The sequence below is a fragment of the Rhinopithecus bieti genome, unplaced genomic scaffold (genome assembly GCF_001698545.2).
Source record: "Rhinopithecus bieti isolate Rb0 unplaced genomic scaffold, ASM169854v2 scaffold_13247, whole genome shotgun sequence".
Lineage (NCBI taxonomy): Eukaryota > Metazoa > Chordata > Mammalia > Primates > Cercopithecidae > Rhinopithecus > Rhinopithecus bieti.
Window position 1 is genome coordinate 2,754,384 of NW_016807505.1, and position 12,681 is coordinate 2,767,064.

The 12,681-nt window shown below is 42.2% G+C and overlaps 1 protein-coding gene and 1 long non-coding RNA gene across 2 annotated transcripts in view; both read left to right on the forward strand.

The window, feature by feature from the left end:
• The window catches only part of LOC108535969 (uncharacterized), an 8,455-nt gene extending 4,450 nt beyond the window's left edge, over window positions 1–4,005 (forward strand). The window contains exon 2 of the long non-coding RNA XR_001887381.1: window positions 114–4,005. This is a non-coding gene — a long non-coding RNA (uncharacterized LOC108535969). The remainder of the gene's footprint in view (window positions 1–113) is intronic.
• GABRG3 (gamma-aminobutyric acid type A receptor subunit gamma3) overlaps window positions 1–12,681 on the forward strand; it is a 559,764-nt gene that overhangs the window by 386,246 nt on the left and 160,837 nt on the right. The gene's annotated exons all lie outside the window — the stretch shown is intronic.

Below are 12,681 nucleotides of genomic sequence, written 5' to 3' on the forward strand. Positions count from 1 at the left end.
AGTTGAAAATGCAGAAATCACCGGTCTTCTGTGTCGCTCGCGCTGGGAGTTGGAGACTGGAGCTGTTCCTATTCGGCCATCTTGCTCCGCCCCCTCTCAGCTCAAAAGCAGAGGTTTTCAAAGGACTCGTTTTTAGCAAAAAACTACGTTGAAAGCCCTTTGATGTAGCATTTTGGCTTTGTATCTAGTGTTTCAAAACATGAAAATATGCACACGGTAAAATGTTTTCTCTGTGATTTCACCATATGAAAGGAAATGGGATTTTTTTCACCAGGAGTGCTCCGCTCAGCATGCTGCGATGCTCCACCAGGAGCCTTTCACTCAGAGGCAACATCATGCTCAGGTTTAAGTTATTCTCATGGCTTCCAGCTGTCTAGGGCTTACCTGTCCACCTGAGATTTTAGAGCCAGATATCAGTTCTTCAAGGGAGCATCCCTCCAAACAATGGTGCATCAGAAGTTGTTCATCTGCCAGACATAATACTTCATTCTTTAGGATTCCCAGGGATGAGAAAGTACATGGGAGAAAAACAAGCAATTATATTGATAAACAACCACTTAGGAAAAGAATACCATACTGTAAATTGATATAAATTATAGAAACATTTGCAATAACTTCAATTTTAAGGGCTTAGAAACTGGTACATAATTCATTACAATTTGTATCCTCCTGAGTCTGTGCTCTTTCTGGCCCCCAAAAGAGGCTGTCCCTGTTTGATGGAAGGGGATTCCACATCCCCACATTTCAGACCTCCTCCACAAACACTGCGAAGGCACATTTCTGTCTGTCATGGAGGAGTCTGCCCTCCTTCTTGCAGATGAAATAAGCAGGAATATCATGAGTTTCTCATGGTCTAAGTTGGGCAAGATCTTTATATGTTAAGGGATGAGAAATGGGGAAGGAGGCCAGTCCCTGCCACCAGGAAGTCCCACCCGGGTGGATTCCAGGTGCAACTGGCCACAGGAATCACGAAAATCTTCAGACTAGAATGGAGAGCAAAAAAAGGAAACTCATCAAGATCAACAATGGAAGGAAGGACAGGGTGTGGCCAGAGGGACAGAAGCTACTGAGATTGAGTTTCCTGGAAATATTAATGGACCGAGCTGCTGGGCTATATGGAGAGGACTGCCGGAGATCGCCCTCAGGAGTCACCCGCTGAGGGAAGTGAGGATGCGGGATTCAGCAAAGGGAAAAACTGATCCATGGCATGCCTGCCACCAGGAGCCGTGACGGCCCTTCCGAAGAGACTGAAATGGAGGCAGTGGGCACGTCTGTACCCACCTCCACCCGGGAGGGGCATTTTCTCCCCTCCCCTCTGCGCTTATCTAACCATGCACCTCTCAAAACAGCCATGCGTGAGTTATTAGCGTTATTCTAGGGTATATCAGCATGGAAAGCTCTGACCTAGACTTAAATTGCAGGAGTGGCGCTGTCTTTGAAATTTCAGATGTGAGCAAATGGAGAGACAGCCAGTTTATGGGAGGGTTTGACCCTCTGGCCATCCTGATCCGTGGCCTCCCTTCTGGAGCCATTGAGTTTTGGTTCAGGAGTGTGAGATCTGATGGGCACATATGTGGGGTCCAAATTACCAAAGTGGACCTTCCTTTAGAAGAGCAGAGAACTAATGTTTGTACCAAAAAAGAGTGGGTTTGTGACAGAGGACAATCACTACCGAAACACAAGGTATCATGGTAGGTACATGTAATTGTGCAGTGACTTCAGCAAACATTTTACAACTCACATTTTTGTTGTTACATCAAGCTTGCATTATGAAAACCTTCTGGTTTTATATATTTCAAAACAGAAGTGAAACAGACAAATTGCCTCAAATGAAAGGCAGCCGTTTTTGTCTCTAAAATTTAATTTGTGCAGCAGTCATATGGCCATATTATGCTTACGCACTGTGTGCCTCACTGGGCATTAATGGGACCCCGCAGGGCAGGTACACCTCTACCTGACTCCAGGCTGGACTCTGGGTAATGATGGGCTTTCTTATGTTGTCTGATAACAGCTGGTTCAATTACAGGGGGCAAAAGTGTTTCTTCTTTGAGGACAGGATGGCACGTTGAAACATTTAGACAGGACAGTGAATGGAGATACTGTTCAAATATCATTTGGAAAGGCACAGCTCCGCAGATAAGAAAGTTACATACATCCTGTCTGCTCTAAGTGGCTGAGTGGTTTTGTGTCTCTCGTTTTTCACCAACACTGAGAGTAGCCTTCATAGTAAGTCACAGCAGTCGGTGGAGGGGAGGAGAGCAGACTGGTTTTTGTCAGCTTTCCTGGAGTAGGGTTGGTTTGGGGCAAATTATTAAAAAGATTTGTATAACCTGGCTACATCACAATCACTAACACATTACTGAAGGTTTACTGGTCTACACAAAGGTAATCATAAAGGAGTATTGCAACTGGCACAAAGCAGCCAGCCTGCTACACAAGAAAGGTTATCCTATAATACACAGTATTGCTACTTATTTCAGATGTGTCGTGACTTTTTTAGCCTTTTTGTTTTAATTTCAGGTTTACAAGAAACTTGCAAGACTAGGACAAAGAATTTCTGTAGACACTTATGTTCCTCAGATGTTGATATTTTACCACCCAAAGATGATGAGAGAACTTGGGAGTTCCCTCTCTCTCTACACAAACTCACACAGATAAGGTTTGGTTTAATTTTTGTTCTTGCTGATCCATATGAGAGCAAGTTGCAGACAGGGTACCTCTTTCCCTCTAAATTCTTTAGCATATATTTCCCAAAGCCAGAATATTCTTCTGTGTAATCCGAATACATTTACAAATGATCAGGGAACCATACTGATACAATACTACTAAGCATTCTATAGACCTTATTTAAATTTCATGATTTGTCCCAGTTATGGCATTTATAGCTAAGTCTCTCTCTCTCTCTTTCACACACACACACACACACACACACACACACACACACACACACACATTAACCTTCCACTCTTCCCTGTCTCCAGTGCAAGATTCAGACTGGGTAACAAGTCAGTCAGTATTTTGCCTTTCTTATAAATGTCCTTTAATCTGGACTGGTTCTTCAATCTCTTTAAGACACTGACATTTCATAGTGGGCACACCAGATATTTTGCAGGATTTTCTTGATACTTCCTCACGGTCAGAGCTGGGCTGTGCATTTTTAGCAGGAACACCCCAGAGGAGAGGTTGGCAGTGTTCATATCAGGGCACAGGTGACACTGACTCGTCCCCTAACTGGTGATGTTAACTTTGATGACTCATTAGGGAGGTGGCCCAATTTCCCCACTACCATTATTTTCCTCTCTGTAATTGATTATTACTATGAAGGTTGTGTGCAAAACATTCCTGTGAGGATGGAATTATTACTCTCATTAAAAAATAAAGAACCAGAGTCCAAAGTCCTATCTTCTGTTGGAGATGAAGCCAAGAATCAAATTCATGTCTCATGCTAAAGTTTAAGCTGTGAAAGACGGTACACTGTGAAAGACAGTAGCATCAAATGCAAAAAAATAAAAGAATCCATTTTTGAATTGATTTATAGGGCTTGCTGTTATTCCTTACATGTACAGATTCTGATTTTTCTAGGCATAAATGGAAGAAGGTTCCCCTTTATGGGAATTCCTTTTCAGTAGCGTCAGATGAAAAGAGGAAGAAAAACGAAAACTTGCAACGTGAAGTGGTCTCGTTTCCATCTGTAGTTTATGGAAACAAAGACATGAAACTTCTTTCAGGTTTAGGTATCAGAATCCAAAGAGATCCATGGAGGCACTATCATGAGACACTGATTTCTCTTCTAGTTTAAATCGCGGACACGCAGGCATGTGGGCTTGGGAGATGGCAGAAGGAGCCCCGAGACCATGATGAGCCCACGGTCGTGCAGCCAGCTGGGCTCCAGACTTCCAACTCCGGGCTCTTTCCTGCATCATATGGAGAAAATCCTTCGGAGCGGGATAAAGGCATATTCCCTAAAGCTCTTGGGTGAACATAATGAAAGAAAAAGGAATCCCATTATCTTCGATTTCCATGACTGGTCTAAACTTCACAGGGCATCATTCTCATGGATTCTTTTGTGCTAGGAACAGGCCTTTCATCTGCCAATAATTAAAAGTATCCAATCCCATGATCTGGCTTAGCTCCCTGTCTGTGGGGTAGGTCTTTTGAGGCTCTCCTCCCAGCCTCAGCCCTGTTCTTCTGGCTAAGATACATCTATGAACATCCTCGGTTAAGGAACCCAGACTGTGTCTTCACGGGGATGAGAGGAGTCCTGGTCCTCTCACAGGTCCAGGTTCAGGATGTCTCTGCTCATCTCTGCAACAACCACCCTTTTCTCCCCTCATCATAAGCTTCTCCTGCATCCACTGTAGACCTGCATGGCTGCTAAAACTTGGAGTTTGCTATGGGCAATAATGGAACCTTGTGCCCATGTTCCCCTGCCTACTTGGACCCTGACTTGGCCTCACTGTTTCTGCACATTCCTGTGTCTCTGCAGATCTGCACCTGCAGCAGCCTGCTCCTCAGTGTCACCTGTGTGATACCCCTTCTTCCTACCATGGGAGCATCGGGACCCTCTGTCGGCTCACTTCCCTATCCCCTGGTGGCTCAGAGAGTGGGTCCTCCAAAGGCACTAAGGAGGCTCCCGTGTGTCCCTTCCACCAATGAGGACTAAGTATCCTCACATCCACTGCTTTCCGTGGGTCTCCCTGACTAGCCAGGACCCACTGCCCCGGGATTCCTTCCCAGAGGTGGAGTTTCCATCCTCTTACCCTCCTGGGGCTGCACGCTACCTCCCTCCCCGACAAGGACACCCTGCACTCTTCCTGTCTGGTGAGAACACCTGGGATCTAGTTGTCCTAGATATTTATTTTAATCATGTAAGTGGAAGATCCCAGTCCTCCTTCATCTCTAGGCCAACATACCTCTTGACCTATCCTGGATGGACCAAAGTCATAATAAAAGAAACCAGCCTACCAATAAAGGTATGTGGTGCTCAAAAGCAAAAAAAAAAAAAAAAAAAAATTAGTAGCTGCATTATTTAAAACAATTGACTAAATCTTGATGAGGTTAGGGAGGGAGAATACCACATTTTTTTCCTAAAAGGTGTTTTATATTGCTTCATAGAGTCTACAGTTTTACAATTCTCTTTTAACACAGTGCGTTGGCCATTGCATAGTGAGAGAGAGAGAGAATATTTCAGGATTGGGAAAGGACTGTGCTTTCAAACAACCTTTGAAATGCTTCAGATACAAAGGGAGTATCTGTAAATATTAAAGTGAAATTAAATAACACTGCATATAATACATGTGGTGGCTTTTCTAAACTTTATATGGTTGATTATTTAAATCTGTCACCTAATTATGCATTAATTATGGTATCTGCTCTGCGCCATGTGGTCCTTGCTGACGAACCTTGATAGCTGCCCATTTGCCTTCTGTTGACTGATGCAAAAAAGTCTCGATGTGAGAGAAGACAAATTGGACCACTGCGGTAAGGTGTGTTTTCACGGAAGGAAAAGTCAAAAAGACCCAAGGGAGATGTAGGGTCCTCTTCTGAAATCTCTCTCTGCTGTGTTTCCTTTCTAAGCATGCTGTTCTTCTTATCTCCCTCCATCTCATTGGGGTGCTTTCAGGATTGGGACTCTCACCTCCCACTGCAGCGCCAGAATGGCCAGGAATGGGACGGGAAAGCACTGCTGGGATGGGCCGTCCAGCTGTTGGTCTCGTAAAGAAGGACTGTTTCTTTTCTTCATTTAATTTCTTCCACAATGGAGAAAGGTCAGAGCTCAATGGTCAAGATCAAGGTGTGAGTTTCAGGTAATGGAGACCAGGACAAATAGTATGGGCACCTGTCATCTAGAGTCTGAGCTCATTCCTAAAGCTCGTCACCAGGAAACCTGATGGAGGTGTGTGGGCAAAACAGGTGGACATGCACACATACATGCACTCACGGAGTGCTAGGGCGGTTGGTCAAAACGGTTGCACGGTAGAAGGTCTAGTTATGAGGAATATGGAGCGGGGTATGGGCTGTCCTCACAGAACCTGTGGTCTCCCTCTTAAGACAATTACATCTCTATCAAGTTACTGCATAGCATGAATAATTACAATAAGAACACAATAATAGTAATTCTATCCAAGGTGCATAGTGTGGCACTGTCCCTGTCCTGGTCATTGTTGTCGTTTTCTGCAGCATTTCATAGACCCTCACAACACCATACAGGGTAGGTTCCATTATTGTTAACTCTGGTTCTGCAGGACGCTGAGCACAGGAGTGCGGTCACTTCCTCAGGGGCACACAGAGTGGAAACCAGGCTCACTCTGAACCTGGTGCATCATCCTTCAGTTACTGAAAATGACAAGTAGACATGCTTGGGAAGAAAGAAATCTATCTGCATGGGAATCTGGGAGGCCTTATGGTAGAGACACTGTGTAAATGGAGTTTGCTGGGTGTGGGAAGGTACGGGGGAATGGAAGGCATTGAGAGGAAAGCTTGATGCCCCTCCTGATGAAGCTCCAAGTCGAAGGAACCCCACATTCTGAAATGACCTTGGACAGATAGTCAAGGGCCAAGTAATAAGTCATCTGTCTTTTCTGAAACTTGAGTTTAAGTCATGCTTTCTCATTCTTGGTTTTGAAAAGTGTTATGTGTTCACCCTCCCCTCTGGCATTTTTGCTTTTTAGTTTTACTTTGCTTATGTGTAATACTAAAAATGCACTAAGCAACTTAATTACATGGATGATTTAAAGGATTTCTGAATTTTAGAAAGCTTCGGAAGTCACTTGATCCAACATCATAAACTTTATACCATGGGTGTTCAGAGTGCTAGTTAGCAGAAAGTTCTAGATAATGCAAGTGTGTTCAGCAAAGTAACAGAATGGTGAAAGAATACAAAAACAAGATCTCCCAGAGCAAATGCCATACAAATGACCTTTCAATTAATGAGCCCATGCAGCTAGGGAGGAAAATTGCCTGACCAGAAAGCTCTGTTGGAAACAATGGTTGAACCAACCTGTAAACAATGCCATTGTAGACAGTTCTGCTTCAACCTGAAATGATGCAGCCATGCTGCCTAAAAATTGGATGGGATTCTAGGAATATCTTTCTTGTATGAACATGGGCTCTCCACTATGAAATTATGGTATTGGCTAGGCACGGTGGCTCAAGCCTGTAATCCCAGCACTTTGGGAGGCCAAGGCGGGCGGATCACGAGGTCAGGAGATTGAGACCATCCTGGCTGACACGATGAAACCCCGTCTCTACTAAAATACAAAAAATTAGCCGGGCGTGGTGGCGGGCGCCTGTAGTCCCAGTTACTCGGGAGGCTGAGGCAGGAGAATGGCGTAAACCCGGGAGGCAGAGCTTGCAGTGAGCCGAGATCGCACCACTGCACTCCAGCCTGGGCAATAGAGCGAGACTCCGTCTCAAAAAAAAAAAAAATTATGGTATCATACTAAGAAAAACCCTTCAGATGTGGGCACAGACCCAGATCTCCGTGATCCTCTTTTCTCACCTTGGGGAGGCTAAGGACAGATGTTCCCTCTGCCCCTTACTCACCAGTGTCTCGTGTGAGGCCATCAGTTCCAACGTGGAAGCATAGTAGGTTGAATGCTGATTGCATACCCCTTTTAGCACATCCTAATCTCTAACTAAACTTTCAATTCTGGAAAAACAAAGCCATTCTTTAAAATATGCCTTTAATGGAATTCAGCAGCAAATGCATTGAAAGCAGCATGCTTCCCTGGAATTGAATATTGGGGTTACTCACTTTTCTCAGGTCCTCTGTTTCCACATCTATCAAATGAAGTATTTGCCTGGGTGATCTTGAAGTATCTTTCAGCTTTGATAACCATGAGGCCTGAGCGAGGCATTTAGCGGAGTAGAAAGGGAATCTAAGGAGAGTAGCACAATGGACAGGTTGCCAGGAAAGAATCACTCACCAGATGGCCAGCTGGCCCCTTAGCCTGCTCATATAATAGCCTGGAGTACTTGTTCTGCAGCTCTTGCTTGCTTTGTTTCAGCTGTTGACATCAGACAACCTAAGGCTGCCAGTCTCCTACCTGTTTGGATCATCTCCAGTTTGTTAGTGGCTGCACTTGAAATCTGAGCAGCAGAGTCTGGGACCAGCCTAGGAGCCTGGTCCAGCAGACTTGGTCTGTTAGTGGGAGGCACTGTGACATGCACCTGTTTTGCCCTGGAATCTCAGGAGACCACCTCAGAGGAGGAGTAGGTTCCTCCAGCTTCATTAGCTGATTGTTGAAAGAAATCACATGGTCTTTTCCCCATCAGTTACATTTCAATAAAACAAGCCTGCAATGAATTTTAGTTTCCTGGAAAATAATCAGGAATGACACATGAAGTGAGCACTCTGGCACATTCCTCTCTTGCTGTATTTAACATAGAAAAATATCTGGGTTTCCCATGCATGCAGATGCTGTGAGTGGGTTGTTTTTCTAGTAGTGGCAAAATATGGGTGTAGATCCATGTCCACTTTATCAAACTGACGAAGCTATGATTTAAATTGCACTGCACAAGTGGGACGCTCACTGCTGTCTTGTGCTCCTTCTGAAACTGAAGGTCAAGATGATAGGGGAAACAGACATGCAAACGTGGTTGTATCCACTGTTGAATTTCAAAGTGAGTTGGGTACCCTCATTAATCTATACAATTACACCATCATCCCATAGTAACCAACTTTGATGCTCAGTACACCAAGTTCCATTGTTGGAAATTCCTACCAGAATTCAAAACGACATTTTGTGAAAAAAAAGAGGTATGCTGTTTAGACCACATGCTCTGAACAAGGTATGCTGTTTAGACCACACGTTCTGAACAAGGTATGCTGTTTAGACCACACACTCTGAACATGTTTACTCCCCAACTGAATTAGCAACCGTCGATAGAATATGCCGCCATTTTTCCTCCTCTTTTCCCTGAGACAGTGAACATTTTTTTTTTTTCTGAATCGTATGACATGTTTTCCCAGCCTGTCTGCAGTTCCCCAGTTGTGAATGTGTCACTAGTCTCTTTCAGCCTTGGTGGGGAGATGCATATAAATTCCTAAAGGAAATTCCTGATCACATTCTATAAAAAGAAGATTCTTGAGAAGCAGGAATCTATTTTGTGAGAAGGAAAATCTGACCCTTTTTATGACTGCTTCTCCTTTCCTTGTAGTTTGTGGTATTGACGGTGGCCATCTCTAGTTAATAATGCAAATCCCAATACAAGGGCACCATTTATAGTTAAGGTTAAATGATTTTCCAAGGCTGTTAATAATTGGGTACCACAGAGAAGCTGTAAAGGCAAATCATTTCTATGGATTCTGACTTGTCTTGTTTGCATCCAAGTCTGTATATGTGAGGGGGAAGAAAAGATTAGAGAGGGGTGATCTATTTTCCTAAATCTCAGTTCCGTGCAAATAATTATAATGAATTTGTCATCTCACATATATTAATATTTCATATAAACATATTCTAGAAACACAAAGTAATGCTGAATATTCAAAAGTATCATACTATTTAAAATTAGAACATAAACGTGATGGGCAACTTGCAATTTAATAATGTTAATTCATTTAGATAGGTTAAAACAAAGTGACATGCTGGATCTTTTATAAAACAGCAAAACATAGTCCTAGAAATATCACTTCAATGTGGGCTTTAATTGCTTTTACACATATACTGTTCAGTATTAATTGCTTTAATTGACTTGGAATATAATTAGTAATATTTTATTAAGTTAACATATTGCACAAAATTATACTTAAATATTAACTCAGCATTAAGCTTTAAGTGGTGGATATTTCACATAATATATATATAATCACTATTATTCTACTTAATTTTAATTTTAGGAAAACCAATATTTAAAATGATATCAGAAGCTTAGATAGGGACTAAAGATAATATTTGTATGTGTTTTTCCTCTGTTTCATCAGTATAACCTAGTTTGATCAACAACTACACATTATTTATAAGAATGAGCTACTTGCAGCCATAAAACACTTTTATTTTCATTTAAATTTTTTGCATTTATTTATTTAATTTTTAGAAACAGGGTCTCGCTCAGTCACCCAGGCTGGAGTGCAGGGGAGCAGTCATAGCTTACTGCAGTCTCAAACTCCTGGAGTCAAGCAGTCCTCTCACTTCGGCCTCCCAAGTACCTGGGATTACAGGCACATGCCACCAGGTCCAAATCATTTCATATTTTTGTAGAGATGGAGCCTCGCTTTGCTGCCCAAGATGTTCTCAAACGCCTGTTCTCATGTGATCCTCTTGCCTTGGCCTTCCAAAGTACTAGGCCACCATGCCTGGCTTTAGTCCCCTTCTTACAATTTAAGTCCACCACCAGATGTAAAGAGTTACTGCCACTGTGCCTGTTTCAGTGGTCCAGCTCAAACTCTGTATCCTCTTTTTTTTTTTTTGAGACAGAGTCTCGCTCTGTCACTCAGGCTGGAGTGCAGTGGTGCCATCTCCACTTACTGCAAGCTCCGCCTCCCAGGTTCACACCATTCTCCTGCCTCAGCCTCCCGAGTAACTGGCACTACAGGCGCCTGCCACCACGCCCGGCTAATTTTTTGTATTTTTAGTAGAGATGGGGTTTCACCACGTTGGCCAGGATGGTCTCGATCTCCTGACCTCGTGATCCGCCCGCCTCGGCCTCCCAAAGTGCTGGGATTACAGGCATGAGCCACCGTGCCCGGCCTCTGTATCCTCTTTGAATCCTTCACTGGCCTCTTCATACTCACTTCCCTCCCAGTGCCTCTGTCTCTCTCCCAGTCCCAGAACACTGTCCCTTGAGTGGTTGTCACTATACCTGTGAACTCCTTGTGGGCATTAGCCATAGGGTGGTGAACTTTGCCTCTTCTCAGCTACATTACTTGGCAATGACTTCAGCGGTGTCCTCCAGCAAGATATTTTCCCAGCTGGTTCAGTTTTCTTCACTTACAAAATGGTCATGACTTCCCTTGCCTACCTTAAGGTATTGTAAAAGAGAAAGCACGCAAATGCCATGTCAAATGCAGTGAGAGAAGGATGACCTGTGCTAGAAAGACCCTAGCCTGGGATTTACGATGCTTGGGCTCCAACTGTTAGTCACGAAAAAGGTGCTTAATCTTTCTGAGTGTATTTCTACCTAGGAAATAATGAACTTGAATTGTATGCTTCTAAATTACAATTTTCAAAATTTAAAAGATGATTCTTATGAATATAAAATAAATACATGTCAAGTGTTTTTATCAACTCATTTATAAATAAGCCCACTCATCCTGAAGTTCCTGAAGAAGAATTCAACCTTTCCCAGTCTCTCAAATGTCATCTCTTCTTCGTTTCCACCCTTTCTTTTCTGCCTTTTCTGGTTTTGAGGATTTTATAAGATTCCGTTTTTGAATTCCTTCAGCATATCAATTATACTTATTTTTCCCCTTGTTAGGGGTTGTGCTTGAGTTTGCAATATACAGTGACAACTAATCCAAATCCACTTTCAAATAACACTATACCACTTCACAGGTAGTGTGAGTACCTTACAACAGTATTACCAGTTTTCCTCTCCTATCTGTTACTACATTGCTGTCACTCATTTTACTTATCCATAAGCTATAATCATCAAATTCTTTATTGTTATTAGTTTGAACAAACTAGTATCTGTTAAGAATCAGTTAAGAATAAGATCAGTTAAGAACTAGATCAGTTAAGAATAAGAAAAATAAAATATTTTATTGTATGTTCATTCATTCCTTCTCTAGTGGTCTTCCTTCCTTCACGTAGATTTGATCTTCTTTCTGAATAGGTTCTTTTAACATTTCCTGCAAGGCAGGTCTATTGCCAACACATTTTCTTAATTTTCGTTGAAGGCTTTTTTTCTCCTTCATTTTTGAAGGGTAGTTTTCCTGGATGCAGAATGCTAGATGGGTGGATTTTTTCTTTCAACACTATAAATATTTGACTCCATTCCCGTCTTACTGCCTTGATTTCTGAAGAGAAGTCCAATGGAACTCTTATCCTTTGCTTCTTTGTGGTGAAGGTGGTTTTCCCTCTCAAGATATTCTTTGTGTCTCTGATTTACTGCAGTTTAAATATCATGGGCCTGCTGCTCAGTGTTCTCTGAGATTCCCAAATCTGTGATTTGGTGTCTGTCATTAGTTTTGGGAAATTCTCAGTTATTATAGTTGTAAATATTTCTCCTGTGTTTTTTAATCTTTTTTTACTTCTGGTATTCCCATTTGTGTGTTATACATTTTGTAATTATCCAATGGTTTTTTAATATTCTGTCCTCTTACCTCTTTTGTTTTTCACTACACTTCAGATTTGAAAATTTCTATTGACATTTCTTCAAGCTGACTGTTTTCTCAGCCATGTCCAGCCTATTAATGAACCTATCAAGGACATTTTCCAGTTTTGATACAGTATTTTTGATTACTAGCCTTTCCTTTTAATCCTGTCTTAGAGTTATCAGGTTTCTGTTTGCATTATCCATGTGTTTTTACATGTTGTCCACTGTTTCCGTTAGATCCTTTAACATATTAATCATAATTGTTTTAACTTTATGGTCTGATAATCCCAACATCTCCACTCTATTTGAGTCTGGTTTGACTTTTCTCTTTATTTAAACTGTGTGGGTTTTCTTTGTCTTTTAGTATGCCTTATACTTTTTTTTTTGTTAAGAGACAGATATGGTGTTTTTGTAAAAGGAGTG